Source organism: Aphelocoma coerulescens, chromosome 4, assembly GCF_041296385.1.
Source record: "Aphelocoma coerulescens isolate FSJ_1873_10779 chromosome 4, UR_Acoe_1.0, whole genome shotgun sequence".
Lineage (NCBI taxonomy): Eukaryota > Metazoa > Chordata > Aves > Passeriformes > Corvidae > Aphelocoma > Aphelocoma coerulescens.
This window is the reverse complement of record NC_091017.1, coordinates 26,634,109-26,650,851: the sequence shown is the minus strand read 5'-3', so window position 1 is coordinate 26,650,851 and position 16,743 is coordinate 26,634,109. Positions and strand designations below refer to the sequence as shown.

The 16,743-nt window shown below is 46.1% G+C and overlaps 1 long non-coding RNA gene across 2 annotated transcripts; it reads right to left on the bottom strand.

Moving 5' to 3' along the window:
• Nucleotides 1-246: 246 nt before the first annotated feature.
• Nucleotides 247-6,415, bottom strand: LOC138109571 (uncharacterized). Of its 2 annotated transcripts, XR_011150602.1 has the most exons (3): nucleotides 6,284-6,415; nucleotides 1,451-1,531; nucleotides 247-419 (listed from the first exon to the last, which is right to left on the bottom strand). It is a non-coding gene; the product is annotated as an uncharacterized lncRNA (long non-coding RNA). The 2 variants fall into 2 exon arrangements; XR_011150601.1 differs by lacking the exons at nucleotides 247-419; nucleotides 1,451-1,531 and adding an exon at nucleotides 3,867-4,967.
• Nucleotides 6,416-16,743: the final 10,328 nt, after the last annotated feature.

Here is a 16,743-nt window from a genome sequence, read left to right as displayed (position 1 = left end):
CAGTCACAAGTTGGAGATCAGGGCACCCCTGCTAGCTGTGAGCTTTGCCTCACCCCAGTAAACAAGGACTCACTACCTTTCTTTCACACTTGAGGCACCGGGAAGGAAAGGCACAACACCTTCCCCCCAAGCCTCCCTTAGTGTTGTGGATAATTGCCATCTACTTTCCAGTTTGCTCATGATTAGGCAGGGGGATCAGATAAAAACCCACTGCATGCCACACAAGGAGTCTGGAAAACACCTACCTGTGACAGGTTACTAATACTAATTGGCTGCGACTGTGAAGGTGGCACCTCTGCAGTTGTGGACCCCCCAGTTCATTCTTCTCTGCTCCACCAAGTGCCCTGGTGCATGTCCTGTGGCTCTTCTAGAAGAGCATTAAGATGGAGGGGCTGCTGAGTTGAAACCCAGAGAAAGCCCTGGGCATGGGGAGAAGGAAACAAGACCTTCAGTAAAGATAAACAAACTGTACTTCTTTTTCTCCAATCGTACTATGCTTGCCTTCAATATGGGGTTAATAAGAGGATTGAAGTATAGTCGCAGTATGACCCAAAATGAGTTCACAAAAGGAATTGAATTATCCCTTAGGAAAAGAAAAATGTCTGGGCACTGTTTGGAAACTAAAAGCAAAATTATCCTCTGTAGCTGGGGTACAGCAGCAGGTGGCTATGATAGAAACAAGGGGACCCCCAGATGCACACTTTTAATCTTGTCTGCTCAGGGAAGGATTGGTAGATTTTGGGAGAAGAGCCTCTCAGAGGTGGAAAGTGTTTTCTCAGAGTTCAGGAAAAATAGATGAATTGCGATGACAGCCTCTACCTGTTGCTACCACACATCCAATACTTCTCCAGTTCCCCATAAAACAGCCATTTAATTAAGGAGTCAGCTTGACAAAATTAGAATAAACTCTGCTGGAGCTCATTGATGACCAGATCCTTTTTACTGCCAGTTTTCCTCCAAAATGAATAGCAGGCTATCATAGACTCCATCATAGATGACTTTTGCCTGGCTCTCCTATTTGCCACTCACATCAGTATGGCTGACTGCCTTAAAAATAGCAAAATCAGCCAATTTTCCCCCTTTCCCATATGACTCATCCAGCACAACACTGATTGGTACTCATTTGTTTCCCAAAATGCCTATGTGATTGTGTCCAAGTTAGCAGCAGCAGCATTTTTATGAAGCACTTTTAGCAAAATGTCAGTGGCTTTGCCCAAGCTCTGATAAATATCTGCTTAAGATGAACTGAATCCAGCAGGGACTTTACCCCAAAGTCTCAATTCAGCAACACAGCTAAGTCCACACTTAAATTATTTTCTATTAAATTATTTTGCAAAGTGGGATGAACAAATGAGTCAGGGCCTTGAGTCTCTGGCATGTTCAGCAGTTCCCAGGCTGTTTGCCCAAAGCTTACTGACAAAACAGCAGTAACAACTGTAACAGAACTCACCTTTTCAGTGATGAGGAGAAAACCCAGTTGCACACATCCTCCTTCTTATATGAGGTGGGAACCAGACCAGTAAGTAGTTTCCTGTACCCATTGAAAGATAAGATTTGGGATAATTTTCCCCCTATGTATATAATGGATGAAAAACTGTAGCGTGAGAAGCCTTTTGTAGATGCTCCAATGTTTAGAAAAAGCTGGCTAAAATGAATTCTCATCATCCAAAGGATGAGTGCTCAGCAGAGAGATGGAAGAAAGGTTCCAGTGCCACTGAGGACTGGCACAGCATTGCCAGCCCAGCTGGTCCTTTCCTGAGCACCTTTACACCTGGCTGTACGAGGGGAATGAGTTTTGTGAATAAAACGCATGTTCACAACCTGTCAAGGATGCAGTCTGGTGCTCCATAAGTCCCATTTAATAGCTAATAAAATTCAAACCAAAAACCAGAATCCTGTTGGATAAGTAAATACGAAGCCACTGTGATGTGTTTCCGTGCAAACTTTGCTGGAGCGGTGACAAGTTGCCACTCAAAGACCCTGAAGATCCCTTGGTTTCTTGCCTGTATACAACGATGGCACCTGCCTTTGCCATCCTCATTCACATATAGAAATTACCTGCCTGGAAGTTGGCAAGCACTCATTTACCCAGCAATCCCAGCTGATCACTACCTTATAAATGGGCAGCTCAGATAGTGCAAAATTTCTTTTCAGATATTTCTTCTGTATTCACCTTGGCTCCTGAGGATGGGAATTTTGTGTATGTCTCTCTCTGCCTCACCACCACTGCTGTAGCACCCAGGTGTCTTGGCCAAATAGCAAGACCACACTGCAGCAGATGAGCAGAGCTAAATCTATCGTCCATTTGTCCTAAAGCTTGCTGGAAACTCCTCTTAAAGCTTTCTTGATCTAACTTGCTGAGACAAAACAACCAAGGCAACTCCCATCTCCATAACATCAACACTAAACTGAGCCAGTCCTGGCAGGTAGCAGGTCTGAGCAGTAACCTGGGGACTTCAGGCACTGCCCTGATTCAACCAGACAAAATAACACAGCCCTGATAGGCTTTAAGCATCTTAAAACCAGCAGTCACATAAACCTCAGAGTTCACTGATACATCTACTGGCATCCTGTTACCTCTTACATAACAGCAAGGGCAGTTTTCAGTGTAGCAGAAGCACAGCATGAATCGGGGGCGGGGGGGGCAGCAGCACCTGTGAATGAGATACACACCCTACATCATAGTGCAGGAACTATTATTGTATTTCCTAATTCCCAGCTGCGTACACTCCTCTGCTCCAGAAGCCGTGGACACCAGCCACGGCTGCCTCAGGCCTTGCAAAAGTAACACACCCAATTTTCCGGTTTGCTCTGACCACCGTTTGCATCCCTGTGGCAAAAGACAACAGGTTGGGGTTTTTTTTTGCTTGATGCAGGAAAACACTGGCCTGAGGAAACCCTTTAGAGTTCCCTTTCCTCTTGCATTTGTTCAGCATAGAGGCACAGGGTACTTATGTTGGTGAGAGCAGGGAAAACCAGATTTGGGCAGAGGGGAAGACAGCAAGAGACTACAAATTTTCTCAGCAGAAGCATCATGTGGTTACAATGACTCTTCCCTCAGTAAAGGCAAGTGGCAAATGTCTTTTGACTATCTACCTTTGAATAAAGGTGCTGCAAGAGGAGGCCTGTGCTTGTGTCTGCTCTCTAAATAAACCAGCCTGAATGTATAGTTTACATTGCAGGGTCACAGAGCATGGGCTTTTCCCAGATGAGGGCATTTTATTAACTAAAGAAATGCCATGAGACCAACAGTAATCCACCCAGGATGCCTGGAGCAAACTCTTCTTTTGTAAATGGATAAGGAAGTTACAGGTGCTTTAATGCCCACAGCTATAGAGAGAGCACCTGGTTGCCTGTGGCCCAGGCATTCTGGTACCAGAAATCTGGGATGTGTCTGTAAAACTGATACAGCAGTGGCTGAAACTGCAAACAGACTTTGGGCACAAAGGAGACACAGGAGAGGGTACCCCAACAAGTCCCCTCTGAAGTCTGAAACTCAGGGAACTGTAAAGGCTGTTCTGACCATTCAGGTACTCATCTTTCAGTGCAAGTAATCTGTTCACACACAACAGCTATCAGAGGCACCAGGAACAGATACATCCATAGGTTCTTTCTCCCTCACAGGTACACCTGGCTGAAGGACCTCTGCTGAGAGGCAGGGACCCTGCTGATGTCACATTTCATTACTTGGATCTCCTGGTCACCTCTTTCAGCCTGGTTTTCCTCCTCCAATCCCATTAACCAGCCCACTGCCATACCTAAGAGAAGTCTCGAAAGCCATAGCATGGCAGGATGTCATTTTGAGAAGAAAAAGCAGCGTGAAGGCCCAGTTTCTTGAACTGCTCTACCAGCAGGTTGCAGGGTAGATGCTCCTGCACAGGGAAGCCCTTTAAGAACATTACCTCATCTTTAGGACAATGAGTAGGGGATGAGTGCAGTGAATGTTGGAATTTCAGGAGAGTTTTTCTCTGCTTGATGTTCTGTTTGCCAAAAGAGAGGTGATGGGTGGTTCCTACCTTGGCAATGTATTGTTTCTGTCTTGTGAGCAAATCTCTCTTCTTTCCTTCTTTCTGATGGGCAAGGGCCATCGTGTCCTGCCCTCTCCAGAGGATGAGGAAATGAATTCAGTGTGAGAAGGTAGCTGAAGGGCCACCTCATCCTGGTAGCCAGCTCAAACAACAGGATTTGTTTCTCACTTCATGGCATGAGGGTGCCTCATGCTGGTTTCTGCTCTCCAGTTCTGAGCAGGCTAATGTACTTCAAACTGAAGTAGGCTCCTCCAAGCTTCGCATGGCTCTGATTACATAGCCTCTGCAATCTTGAGTAATTATCATTGCCAAGGGCTCCTCAGAGTTCAGCACGAGGACTGCCAAAATTGCAGTGCTGCAGAGGAGTCCCCTCCCTCAAAACTCTTTCTGACCCCAAGTGCTGCTGGGAGAGTTGGGAAGGGAAGATCAGCTCAAAATAAGAAGGCTGGATAAAGAAAGAAGGCCTTTCTTCAGTTTCAAGGGTGCAGCACTAACACACCATTTTTTCGTGTTGCTTGCAGCACATCTCAACTCCACTGTTCATGAAGCAGCTTGACAAGGGAGGAGTTGTTGTCCCCACTGGCTGGGACTATGAAGCACGTCCTTGGTAGTGAGCAGGATTTCACACTGCAGACACCCTCTGTTGAAAACTAAAAGTGTAGTCTTGAGTGTCAACACAGACAAGTTCATTTCTTGAATCTAAGGGTAGGGCTATGCCAGCAAGCATAGAAATGAGGGTGGCAGAGGAGGCTAACAATTCATGGCAGTGCAAAGATCCAGCCCCTGCCAATGATATCCCACTTGAAGACACTGCTTGACACTAAAACCTACTTGCACTGGGGGCTGGGGTGGGGAGTGGGCACAGGATATTTTCCCATAGCTTGAACCACAGCTCAGCTATGACTCTTTTGCAGCAGCTCAGGAGAAAAAGGAGAATTGCTGGATATTTCAAAAAAATTGAAGAGAGAAGACAAAAAAAAATCAGACACTGGTTTGGGGACAAAACCATTAGCTTGAGTTGTCAAAGAAGAACAGAGAAACCAACAGGGAGGCTCTGGGAAAAGCCAACAGAGGAAAGGTCAAAATACTGATGCTCTGCAGTGGAGCTAAGGGATGGATGCCCAGGGCAAAGCCACAGACATGCCTCAAGGCCAGAAGGCTTAATCCCTCTGCCACAGGAGCCGCCTTACACTTAGTCCTGTCCCTGAGCAGTGACAGGGAAAACTGCAGGGTCAGGAATGCCCCTCTCCCGAAGGGCATTCCTCTGATGCTGCCCCTCCATTCAGTGTCACTCCATGCCTACGGAAGCACCACAGCAGGAGTCTGCAGAGCCCTCCCACTGCCTGCGTCCTCCACTGCCCTCCGCACAGCATGCTGGAGCTAACTCGCCTTTGAACTGCACTTTGTTGAGCTGTGCTTCAGCAAATTAAACTATTTATTAGTCCAGGCTTAATGAAGCCATTCACCACTCAAAAGGTTCACCTGGAAAGCCCACAGCGTTACCCTTGTGGTGGGGAGGCTGTAGTCAGTGCTGAGAGCATCCCTGTGCAAGACCCAAAACACAAGCAGTGGCTGTGCCACTGCAGGCAGGGTTGCCACTGTCCTGGGTGCAATGCTCAGGCCCCATAGACATATTTGGGTTCTTCTGGTTGACTGGGGTTTTCTACAGGGTTCTTTCCTGAAAGTCTTTAGGCAGCCTGATGATTTGTAAATATTTTTCCACTGAGAGCCATTGGGGTAGATGGGTGGCCAGAATAGCTCCAAAAGAATAAAAAATACTAGTCCATGGCTCATTAAACTAACATTGCTGCTCATCTGGAGCACAGGAAACTGCTCCTCCAGACCAGGAAGAGAAAAATCCTCATTTTAAGCACCAAAAGGCTTTCCATGGTTTTTTTCTGGAATAACTGCAGCCACTAAGGAGTAAATTCACTTCCAGGAGAAAACACTCAGGAGCCCACAGGGATTCACAACTGCATTATAGGGAAACAAGTGCCTCAAAAATTTACAGGTTTTTAGGAAAATAAATGTTTGTTTTGCCTCTCTCTTGAAGAAAGAGAGAGAGAGAGAGATAAAAAAAAAAAAACCCAAACATTCAGGCAAACAAGTCTATTAATATTTACATAGAACATAGGCATATATTTGCTCCATAATGTGTTAGCTAGAGAACAAACCATCTGCAGCCCTCCACCCAAAAAAAAAAAAAAGGACTCCCAGGTGCGAGTACCAAAAAGTCCTGCTAAAAGCCTCCTGACCTGGTACAGCTCCAGACCAAGAAGGAAAGAACAGAACCACCCTACCACTACTCCCTTGGAAATGGTTCATATTAGCAGTGGGGGCTTTGCTCCTCCCTGAAGCCACCTGTGGACAACTCCCATCAGAGCCAGCTGGTGCAGCTCACCTAATCACAAGGCTGGGTTTTTCCCCTTTATTTGAAAAACAGCTTGATTGGGCTCCACGTGGAGCATCGTGCTCCTGTTACTTATGTTATGGTTTTAAAGGCAGTCACAGTGATTCACCTGTGAATGATGTTTACTGTGTCCCAGTAGTCTGCCAAGGTTTCTGTGCATGACCTTGGTCCCAAGAACAGAAGTGACAGGTAAAAATGCCCAAGGAAGAAAAACGGAGAGGTTTTCTTATTTTCAAAATATTTTTTTATTGTTTTTAAATAAAGTTTCTGCTTAAGCCAAGGGAAAATCTGAATTTGTGGCCTGTCCGCTCACCTGTGTACGGCAGCAGCCCTGGCCCCTTTGTGCACCACTGGGCTCAGGACATGTGGCTAGCTGCAATGAAACACAAGATTCAGGAGACCTTGTTTACTTTCTGCCTTCCTCAAAAATTATTACTGATATTTTGTGGAGTTGGTTGAAGTATTTAAGAGATTGAAGGCATTGACCATGATTTCTGACAGTAGATTCAAAGCAGGTTATAGTCTCTCTCTGTGAAGTTTTGCACTGCTGAATTAGATCAAATGCTGATGCCCTTGGGGGCAATAAAAATAATTCCAGCTTGTGACAGAAAATGAATTATAATTCAGAATAATTCTTAGTAGAAATCATATATTGTTTAATTACAGCCATAACGGCTATTTGATTTTGAGATAAGAAGTGGTTACCATAGTGACCCAATTCTTAAAGATGATTTTTGCCTAACGCTGTATAAAACGCTTTATGATACCTGCCTTCACAAGAAAGCAATTTACGAAAATGAGTTTTCCTGGTGTTAGGCCTGGGGTATGAACAAGCAACATAGGCTATATATGGAAAAACATTCCCCATTTCGTTACTGCCTGAAAAGCCCATTTCCCTGCAAGCACACTCATAGATGTTGTCTCAGATTCAGAGCAAGCTACAAATCTTGCTCAGCTTTCAAGACCATGTAGACTCTGTGGAAGAATTTCAAACCTTTGAGGAGTATTAGAAAAAAATGAGCAAAGGAAATCAGAGACAGAGACATATTTGTTCTGCAGAACAAGCCATCCCCTACTGCCTACCATCAGGGAGGGTAAAAAATGTTTTTACTTACTCTGAACAGTCTTAATATGTATTTCTCTAATAGACCATCCATCAGCACTTTGAGGAAACATACCCTGAAGTCACAACCATTGCTAGAGTCAAGCAAAGGCACATTTTGACATGTGAAGTAAAATGCAATCCTCAGTGAGACTAGTAAAAATTATCATTATTCAAGAATATAATCTTTTTGGGGCTTCTTTTGGTAATCCTTGCTATTTCCCTGCATCCCTATGGTGGATTTAGAGGGACTGGTCTGCAGGGTTGCTCTAGAGAGTGCAGACCTGCTCCTGTGCCAACCTGTGTGGGAAGCCAGGTGTCTGGCTGCCTCCCACTAATAACCCACCATATGTCCCTGGCAGCCTGGGAGGGTGATGCATCCCATTTTCACTTGGGTTGCCTGGTAGTGAAACCTGCTTGCCCATGGGCAGGACCCCTGTGGGCAACCACAACCATGGTCATGGGACTGAAGGACTGGGCTCGTCGCTGGACCTCTGCTGCCTTGTGGAATCCAGTTATTTGTCTACCTTCAGATCAAAATAATTTTGGTTAATAAAGAGAGTGAGTCAGAGAGAGAGGCAGCATTGATCCAGCTGGGGTGCAAAGTAGGTTTTCTCATGCCATTGTAGGTTTTCTTGTCATCAGTGATTGCCCTGCAGTGGACTACTTTGATATACAATATCCTATACTACATTCACCCTTCTTAAATTACTTCATGGCCCTTGCTCTGATCCTCAGGATAGCCCTGATTTGGGAGAGTACCGAGCTGACAACCCCTGTCCAGTGAACTCTGGGTTTCTCACTCCCTGAGGTGTCTTCTCCTGCCAAAAATTCCTGGCAAACTGTAGCTAATCATGTGCAAAACACTGATGCTGTACCTCCAGGTGATTAGTATACCAAGCCAGCTCAATTTGGGCTTAGTTTAGGCTGTTGGCTATAAATAATCTTTTATTTTTGGAAGGTAATAGATGAAAACTTCTTCCTTCCTGAAATGGAAAGGCAGTGGGTGTTTAAAGGTCTTACACCTTGCTTCAAAGCTGACCCACATGGGAGGAGATGAAACAGGAATGTGGCCTTTGCAGCTTCCCTGGGATGTGCAGTGAAGGGGCAGGAAATTTCTCTCCCTCTCACCATTGAGCGATAAGTATTTTCAATAGGATCTTTAATTAAAAAGTGTTGGGCTTGACAGTAAAGGTCTCCCAGCCCCTGCTGCCATTGTTCAGTGGGGATGAGGGAGATCAAGCCCTAGAGCCTTCAAATGTTTGACTTACTGAAAGCTGCCCCTCTTCCTCAGTGCTCCCCTGTCCCTTACCCATGAGGACACATTTCTTCTAAAAGCCATCCAGTCCTGTCCCAAAATGCACATGGTACTGAGTCCACTCAGACAACCTCAGCTGTTTAAACACTTTTGCTTTCCAAAAATGTTGGGTCCAAAGGGCAGAGGATTAGATAAGAAAAATCCTAAAGGTGATTTAATACTTTGCATGAAAATGCTAATATGCTAAAGCAATTCCAAATATGAATTTAATACATAAATAATTAAGCAGCTCCTACTGGTCTCAAAGCACTGAGTATGAGAAATGAAGGATGCAAATATGATGACCGGAACAAGCCTGTGCTTCAGGTCCCAGACACTGGACTCAGAAAAGTGGGAAGTCATCCCCACCCATTCTTAAACACTCAATGTGTTGCCAATTACCTAAAACCAACAGTTATAATGGAAACATTTTTGTGAGAAATGATCTTCCTCATGTAAAGCATGAGCTTAAAATATCCTTATTCAGCACTGGATGCATTTCCACCCCTCTTCCCACACCAGAGAGGGCCCATGGGACCAATGGCTGAGGAGCAGCCCTGCCTCTGGCAGGCCTGAGATGGGTTCCCTGTTGCTCTCAGGAGCACCAGCCCATCCCTCTGAACACAGGTCCAGCAGCAGCATGGCAAGAAGAAAACTGAATATTAATTCTGTTTTTTTGCTGTTTTACCTTTCGTGACAGAGCAGGTCGGTCCCTGGGAGCAGAGCAAACCCCCTCAGCCCTATTACAAAATTCTGGAAGAGGAATAGTTGAACATTTGAAAATACCAAGACTTCAGAGACTTGAAATAACAATCTGAATGGTTACACTTCCAACAGTTTGGAAAAAACCCCACAAACTTTATTTTATTTTAATTGCTGTTTACCTGGGTTAAAGTTAAAACACTCTCATAAGGGTTAAAACAGCAACAGACTAATAAACCTGGAGGAGGAGGGTTAAGGCAGCGTTTAAATTTCTCTTTGTTTTGGGCAGGTGTGGTTTGGTGGGGTTTCTTTTGCCCTCCAAGGGCTCCAGTGATCCTCAGGTTCCTGAGGCTGAAGGCGGAGGGAGGTGCAGGTCTGCCCCACGAGGCCCCGTGAGGCCCCACGTGCAGAGCTGTGTCCAGCTCTGCCCAGCAGCAGCAGGATGTGCCTGTGGAGCAGGGCCGGAGGAGGCCGTGGGGATGTGTGGAGGCCTGGAGCACCTGTCCTCTGCAGGCAGGCTGGGAGAGCCGGGGCTGTCCAGCCTGGAGAGGAGCAGGGTCCGGGGAGGCCTCACTGCGGCCTCCCAGTGCCTAAAGCGGGCAGAGAGCGATGGGAGAAGGGCAAGGGTTTCAGACTAGAAGACTGGGGAGATTGGGATCAGATGTTTGGCAGAGCTGTGAGGGTGCTGAGACATTGGAACCGGCTGCCCAGAGAAGCTGTGGATGTCCTGTCCCTGGAATGTTCCAGGCCAGGCTGGACAGGGCCCTGAGCAGCCTGATCGGGGGGGTGGCAGCAGAACCAGGTGATCGTTGAGGTGCCTCCATGGCATTCTGGAGCTCCATGGGTGTGCGAAACGGAGACCCGTTACTGGGGCATGGAATGTTGGCACCGGTTGCCAGGGGCACTCCTGCTCCCAAGCTTCTGTTGACACAGAGTCTGCTGAGCCAGTTGACGGATTCTCTGCTGCGCAGCAGACGTGGAGCATCCGTCTTCTCCATCCCAGGTGGGAATAAAGACGATTTGCTGACTTTTGAGAGCCAAAATCTGGACTGACTTTACAGGTGAGTGCAGACAATTCTTGAAAAGGCTTCTGATGCTGAGGGGCTGGTCTGGGCTGCAGGATGGGCTGCAGGTGGGCTCAAGTACTGGGGTCACGGACTTCCCCTCCAGTTATGGACAGAAACTGGAGACTCAAGAGTGGGAGTCTTGGGGCATGGGGGTATTCAAGAGAACAGGCATTTCAAATAGTTGATCTCTTCTTTTCTGATAGGTTTGGAAGAACAGTTTTCCGGAACTGTGAAAAATCTGCAGTGGGCTACCAGGAGGAACATAAGGGATCTCTTCCCTGACATTCCTTTTTTGGTGTTTGTCCCACTTGCTTTGCCGGTGCTTTTAGATCACAAAACACCATGAGCTCAGTAAGTACTTTACTACTCAATGCAAATCTGATTCTTGAAACATTTTGCAAGGGACTTCTAGAAAAGAATTCAAGAGTTTGGAGCAAATGCACAGAAACAGAAATCTTTCCAAACTTCCTGTGAGTTCCCGCTTTTGGATACTGAAGGTTCTGAATCTCTGTGGGTGCTGGCAATAGTTCAGAAATGCTTACAGTGTGAGTAACAACATGATGGAATTGGGAACTGGTCTCCTTATTTTCAAGCCATTGGACAGGCTATTTGTTGGTGAGGCAACATGTAGGAGATGAGGGGCGATGTCTTTTCCCTGATGCGATGTGCTAAGGTGAAAATGGTCCATAGCACCATTTGATGCATATTCCAGCCTTTGCGGGAATGTTTTCGGTATCCTCATGTGCTGTCATTGGTGCTGCAGAACCCGAGGGCCGTGCTAATATTGCTACCACAGAAAATGCTAAGGCTGTGTTCTCTCTCAGCATCAGCGAAAGCGCCCTGGAGGACCGCTTGATTCCACTCAAGCTCGGAAACGGAGCAGGCTGCTGCCCTCCAGTGCAGGTGGAACGTCGCAGGCAGAGATAGTAGACCTTGAAGGAAGTGGTACACTTGCTTTTGAGCCTGGTAAGAACAGCAGTTGCTTCTGGAAAGTTTGGGTTCATTTGAATGTGTGCTTTTGCCAGTTTCTAGGCCCTTTACTGGGGAGGAAGGGAAACCTTGGGGTTTAGGAAGCACCTGATATGGCATCCCTAACAGCAAGCCTTCTGACAACTGTTTTGGTTTGTTCCTGAGCTCAATACACTGGCTGCTCGTGGGAGATGAGCTCTGCAGCAAAGGTCCTCAAGTGCTGCTCAAACACCTGAATGTGTGCTCTGATGAGCTGGTGGTCACCATAGATGCCACAGGGGAGGGTGGCAAGCTGAGTTTGGGATCTCCCAAAGTGGATGAAGATAAGGAAAAGTTTGTCTTTAGCTGTGCCCCATCCCTCAAGGGAACAATCTACAGTATGGTAAAACTGTAAAAAAAAAGGATCCCCTCTAGTGTTGGTTGGTTGCTTTTTTCCTTTTGTGTGCTAAACATTCCCCTGTGTGAGATGAATCATTTCTTGCTGTGAAGCTCCCATAGCTGTTGACATCCCACAGAACTTGGGAGGGGCTCAGCTGCTCTTCCTCTTGCACTGCCCCTTCAGAGGACAGGGCTGGTAGTGCTCCCTGTGGACTGCTGGGGCAAAGCTTGAGTGCAATGTTGGACGTGCTCCTGAAAAAAAGAAACCCAGGGCACAGTGAATCCAACCTCAGCCTGCTCCGCACTGGCAGCCCTTTTAATTCCTCTGCAATCTCTGATCTTGATTCTAACGTTCTGTTTTTCAGCTGATGAAGAAGTCGTCATAGATCTCACGGGCGAATCTTCTGAGCCTGAAGTCATCGTTATCAGTGACGATGAGTCTGATGTGGTAAGTAGTGAATGGCACACTCCCCTGCATCTTGCAGTCAAATTAGTTTTCTTGCCTGTCTTCTGGCATCTTACTAAGTACCCTGGCCTCAAAGGTTGGAACATGGCTCTGATTTACCACATTAGACACAGTTCCCAGTCGAGCCCAAACACACTCATGAACACATCAGCATCCCTGAGAATCGCTTGCAGAGAGGGGATGAACAACCTAAGAGAGGTTGTTGCTTCAGTGATTTAAAGGAGAGCACAGGAAGCCTTTGACTTCTCAAATGAGAAGTGTTTTAGCTGCAACATCAGTTTAAGGTACCCCTCCCACTGAGGTGTAAAACACAACTGCACCTTACTGGGGTGCAAACTAGTTCTGTTCCTTATTCCAAGAAGCCTTTAACAGAGTCACGTTTGTTTGCTTTTTTAAATTTTCCCCTTCTATTTGGAAGGAATTGATTTACCAAAATATGGGTATTGATCTAATATCGACACCCAACTAAGACGGACATATACTCTCTAACAGAGTAGAGTCAGAAAGTGTATGTTTATTCCAGTGCCAGGCAGCTGTGCAGGATAGCTCCCTGATGTGCACTGCAAAATTACTAGCCAAACACAGAGTCTGTTTAATTAAAGAGGTCTTGAATATTCAAAATACAAATGCATATTTATAACATTGACACCTTCCATTCTCCTCTTCGTATGGTATTTAGTTTGAAAGTCATGAAGCATGCGTAGTTTGTTCTTTGAATTGCGTTGGTTGTCTCTTTATTTGGGGAGTGGTCTTAAAAGATGAAGTAAAGCTACTCTCCCTCACTTTGACCTTTCTACCTTTCTGATTTTTGACAATACAAATCACTCTTAGGGGACTTCCAGTTCCTCCTTTTGTGACTTCTGAATAGGCTCTCAGAGGTGGAAATTAGAAATTGTCTCCATTTCTTTGAATCTATTTATCAGGGTTTCTGTTTCTCGTTAAAAGCACAGCTAAACAAATAGAAAAGTGACAGGCAACTAGCTACCTACATCTAAAAACTTCTTTCAGGTCTGGCTCTCTTTAACTACTTATTAACACTTTATCAATTCCAGCTGGGCCATCTACTTTAACTAATTTCAACAAAGCTATCCCTTAACTAAAATCTTAATGTTTCTTTTAAAATCCATGTTTCAGAATATTTTTGATCCAGCCCACAGGGCAGTGTGTCTGCTCAAATTTGGGGTGCCGCTGCTGCTGTGCAAAGCAGAAACATGCAGCAAACATAGCATGGGAGCTATCTCCTGAAGAGCAGCTTTGGGTATGGGGTTTTATGTCTTCAGCAGCTCTTCATGTACTAAGCAGTGTTCAGGCGAATTAGCCAGTTTGGGGGAGAACGAGGGAAAGAAACAGCTCCAGCCCCAGTCCAAGTAGGGACTGAAACAGGGGAGCAGGGAGTACAGTGTTCAGGGTGGTTCCTAAGTGCCTCCATTTCTATCGCCCTGCAGGACAGGGAGCAGAGCCAGCAGCAGCCACATCCTTCCAGAGCATCAGAGAATTCAGCCGAGGCCCTGGCAAGGGATGATGAAGAGGAACCAAGAGAAAATGATGGGTATGTGAGAGAGAAAGTATCTACTATCTAAACTCCAACTTCAGATATGTGGTAGGAATAAGTTTTTACCAAGCTTTTGGCTTCTGTGCAAATACTTCAGACCCGGAATAGAGTGGCCTGCCTGGAAGAGAATTAAAATAAACCCAGCAAAATCCAGCAGAAGCGTTTCTTCTCTGTTTGTGAAGCCATAATTGTATAGAAGAGAAAGGCTCGACATGCTGAAATGCTGGCAGTACATAGAAATTGTTGCAGTGGTTGTGTTTCTGGGCTGGGATGTTGCTTAATCAGAATAGGGCAATAGGTTTTAAGTACCACCGTTTTCTTTGTTGGTAACCCTTGGTGCCCAGTGAAATAAATGGCTGCACGTTCTTTCTGGTTCTGTTCCCTCTAGTGCATGGCCAGCAGGTCCTGCTATTCCTGTGACGAGGGAGGACAACAACTCAGAGGTGCAGGACAGGGAGCAGAGCCAGCAGTCTCCACTTGGTTCCAGGGAGGCAGAGAATTCAGCTGAGCTGTGGGCAGGTTACAATGAAGAGGAGCCAAGAGACAACGATGGGTATGTGACACATGAAGTGTCTCTCCAAAGTGTAATTTCTTACATACAGTTGACACAGGATTTTGCCAAACTGTTGGATTCTGCTTGATTCTGTGTGAAGGATTCTGATTTGGAACATAGTGGCCTGGAAGGGAACTAATGGAAAAGAAAGCCCTAAACCCAGCAAAATCCAGGAGAAACCTTCCTTCTCCATTCAGGAAGTCATTCTTGAATGTTTCTTACATTATGGATAGCGACAGACTGAAATGCTTGCAGTACATAAAAGCTCTTGCACGGGCTGTGTTTCTGGGCTGGGATGTTGCTAACTGAGACTAAGGGGATGTTCTGATTTCTGCAATTTTATGTCTTGGTAACCCTCTGTGCACTGTGAAATTGACGGCTGCATGTTCTTTCAGTTCTTTAAACTCCAGTGAATGGCCAGACCGTTTTGAGAGTCCTCCGAATTCACAGGATGACATCACGGATGTGAGGATCATGTTCTTATAAGATGTTCTTATCATTTCTGCTTCATGGGAGGGGAGGGGAGAGAAGGGGAGCTGCACAACTCAGTTGTCTCAGCTGGGATGCTGTGGGCAGCTGGCTGGAAGCTCAGCCCTTGCTCTGAAGCTCCAACTTGCACGTCCCTCCACGTCCCTTCTTGGTGGTATCCCTAGAGGGAGAAGCCCTTGTCAGGATGGCACCGGCAGATCTGTGTGTTCCTTGTAGTTCTAGCATTGACTGACAGACTGCACATATTCCAAGTTCTGTTTGCCTGGTGCCAATAGAGCAGCTATCTGCAATTCTTTGCCCCAAATTCCTGTAGTTGTGGTTTGCGTTCCTCAGGAACTGTTCATCCAACATGAAGTGTTTAGGGCTATGACTGCAGAAGTTGCCCTTTTTGGGGCTAACGAGGGAAAGAAAAGGTTCTAGCCCAAATCCAGTCAGGGATCTGAAACAGGGAAGCAGGACGGAGTGGCTTCAAGCAGATCCTAATCTGTCTCCATTTTCACCCCACTGCAGGACTGGGAACAGAGCCAGCAGTACTCGCTCGGCTCCATCTCATCAGATACTTCGTCTGAACCTCTGCCAAGATTCCTTTTCCTGGAGCCAAGAAATACTGAATTGTAAGTGACAGATAAAGTGTCTCTGCAAAGGCTAATTTCTTGTCGCTGTTGTCCTCAGGGACGGCGGCAAGAATCACGACATAATTCCAGGGAAGAATAGCTTCCTTTATTTGTTTACAGACCAGCTCATATACTTTGGTCCAAAAGAGTGGCTGGAGGTCATTGGTCCTTTGACCATCCACCTCCTAGAATGATTGGCTGAATGCTACAACACCCATTGTCAAAATACTATTCTCAATGAGCCATAACAATATCCACAGTATTCCCCAACAACCTGCACCTGCAAAAATAATTTACAAAATAGCAAACGGTTTCTCAGCTAGTTTGCGTGAGAACAGAGACTTTCACAAGAGGGTGCAAAAAGCTCAAAAAATATCTCTGCTAGCCTTTCTCAGCATCCATAATTTCTGATATACAGTTGACACAGGATTTTGCCAATCTTTTGGGTTTTGCTTGATTCTGCTTGAAGAATTCTGACTTGAACATAGTGGTCTGTCTGGAAGAGAAGTAATGGAAAAGAAAGCCCTAAACCCAGCAAAATCCAGGAGAAACCTTCCTTCTCCATTCAGGAAGTCATTCTTGAATGTTTCTTACATTATGGATAGCGACAGACTGAAATGCTTGCAGTACATAAAAGCTCTTGCACGGGCTGTGTTTCTGGGCTGGGATGTTGCTAACTGAGACTAAGGGGATGTTCTGATTTCTGCAATTTTATGTCTTGGTAACCCTCTGTGCACTGTGAAATTGACGGCTGCATGTTCTTCTGGTTCTGCTCCCTCTAGTGAACCGCCAGGAGGTCTTGTTAGCACTCCAACTAGGGAGGATGACAACGCAGAGGTGAGGATCCACATGTTGTTGTCTTTTCAGATTTGTGGGAAGGGAGGGGAGAGAAGAGGAGCTGCACAACTCAGTTGTCATAGGTGGGATGCTGTGGGCAGCTGGCTGGAAGCACAGCCCTTGCTCTGAAGCTCCAACTTGCACGTCCCTCCACGTCCCTTCTTGGTGGTATCCCTAGAGGGAGAAGCCCTTGTCAGGATGGCACCGGCAGATCTGTGTGTTCCTTGTAGTTCTAGCATTGACTGACAGACTGCACATATTCCAAGTTCTGTTTGCCTG